Source organism: Macrobrachium rosenbergii, chromosome 34 (genome assembly GCF_040412425.1).
Source record: "Macrobrachium rosenbergii isolate ZJJX-2024 chromosome 34, ASM4041242v1, whole genome shotgun sequence".
Classification (NCBI taxonomy): domain Eukaryota; kingdom Metazoa; phylum Arthropoda; class Malacostraca; order Decapoda; family Palaemonidae; genus Macrobrachium; species Macrobrachium rosenbergii.
In genome coordinates this window covers 9,519,223-9,521,722 of record NC_089774.1, presented here as the reverse complement: position 1 = coordinate 9,521,722, position 2,500 = coordinate 9,519,223, and positions in this window count along the sequence as shown.

Genomic DNA, 2,500 nt, shown 5'->3' with positions numbered 1-2,500 from the left:
TTTCAGTAAAAAATCAATAGGAAAAATCATTAAGAAAAAGAAAATAAATGAAATATGTAAACAGTTTCAAAAATATTTCAATTTGAAGACAATATTTTTTTTGAGTTTTGCCCTCATTTTGATGAATAATTTTAGTATCGTTTACTGATATATTATAACAGCATTATATAAAAAAATTTCGTTAGAAAACAATGAATATATAAGTTAAAAATCGACTTCAAAAAACAAAAAACATTCATGATTTAAGACAAAAATCAATTTAGAAATCATTAAAAAAGGAAAATAAATGAAATATGTTAAAAGTAAAAAAATTCAATTTGATTACGATATTTTTCTTAGTTTTGCCCTCTTTTTGATGACTGATTTTACTTTACCATTCACTGATATGTTCTTATAGCAAAGTTTTATGAAAAATCTCCGTTCAAAAAAATCAGGTAAAATTCAAGCTAAAAGGTCATATACGTTTTGTATATAAAAATACTGTTATAAACATTCAAGATTTCAGTCAAAATCAATTTAAAAATCATTAAGAAATTAAAAATAATGAAATATGTAAAAAGTGTCAAAAATATTTAAATCTAAATACAATATTTTTTGGGAGTTTTGTCCCCTTTTTATGAGTGATTTTAGTTTAAAAGAATTATATAATAAATGTCCGTTAAAAACATTCAATATTTAATTAAAAATTCAACTTCAAAAATTACTTAAAAAAAGACAAAAGAATGAAACATAAAAGCTTTAGGTTTGTTTTAATTTGAAAAAAAATTAAGAATAATACAATCTTTTATATTAATCCTTTGTATTATTTTTACATTTATTTTCAACGTGTTTGTTTTAATTTTCAATTTTCATTTATTTCATTTTTGTTTTTTTTTTTTTTTATTAATTTTTTATTTAATTTTTTATTTATTTTTTTATTTTTTGTATTGATAATTTTCAAAAATTGGTTTAAATGGTATTTGTTATTTGAATTAAATATAAAAATTACAAATACAAATATAAAACAACAATGGTAAATAATAATAAGAATATATCAGAAAACGTTGAACTAAAATCATTCACGAAAAAGAGGGCAAAATTCCAAAAATATTGTATTAAAATTTAAATTTTTTAGCTTTTTATATGATATATTCATTTTCCAATTTTTAGGTGATTTTTGAAATTGATTTTTCATTTAAATATTGATTGTATTTTTTAACTTTTTTTTTAAATAGGACTCGGTTATAAGAAGTTAAAAGTTAAACTAAATTCATCCATCATAAAGAGAGCAAAAAATTAATAATTTATTCTTAAAGAGAACAAAATTAATAATATTTTTAAAATTGACATATTTTACTAAAACCTTTTATGTTACATTTTTATTCCTTTTTTTTAGGTAATTTTTAAGTTGATTTTTTACTTTAATTAAAAAAAATATAAATAAAAAAATAAAAATAAATAAAAAATAAAATGAATAAAAAAAAAAAAATAAAAATAATAAAATAAAAAAATAATAAATAATTATATAACATTTACTAAAAATAAATAAATAAATAAAGAAAGAAAAACAAATAAAATTAATATATATATATAAATAAAAAAAAAAAAAATGAAAAATAATATGAACTAAATCAAAATAACTAAAATGTATGAAAATAAATAAATTTAAAAATCAATAAAAAATAAATTAAAATAAAATTTTTAGTAAAAAATAAAAAATAAATAAATAAATAAATAAAAATAAGTAAAATTAAAAAAAATAAGAAAAAATAAATAAAAAGAATTAAAAATTAACAAATAAATAAAAAAAAAATAAAAAAATAAACTTGAAAAAATAAATAAAAATAAAAATTAAAAAAAAAAAAATAAAAAAAAAATATAAAAAAATAAATAAATAAAAAAAAAAAAAATAAATAAAATATAAATAAATAAAAAAAAAATAAAAAAAATAAATAAATAAATAAAAATAAAAAATAAGTAAATAAAAATAAATAAATAAATAAATAAAAATAAATGAAAAAATAAATAAATAAAAATAAATAAATAAATAAAAAAATAAAAAATAAAAAAATAAAAAAAAAAATTATAAATAAAATAAAAAAAAAAATAAAAATAAAAAATAAAAAAAAAAAAAAATAAATAAAAAATAAATTTATAAAAAAAAAAATAAATATATAAATAAAAATAAATAAATAAATTAATAAAAATAAATAAATAAAAATAAATAAATAAAAAAAAAATAAATAAATAAATAAATAAATAAAAAAATAAATAAATAAAATAAATAATAATAAATAAATAAAAAATAATAAATAAAAAAAATAAAAAAAATAAATTAAAAATATTTAAAAAATAAATAAATAAAATAAAAATTAAAAAAAATTAAAAATCAATAAATAAATAAAATAAAAAAATAAAATAAAAAAAATAAATAAAATAAAAATAAATAAATAAAAATAAAAAATAAATTAAATAAATAAAATTAAAATAAAATAATTAAAAATAAAATAAAAAAATTTAT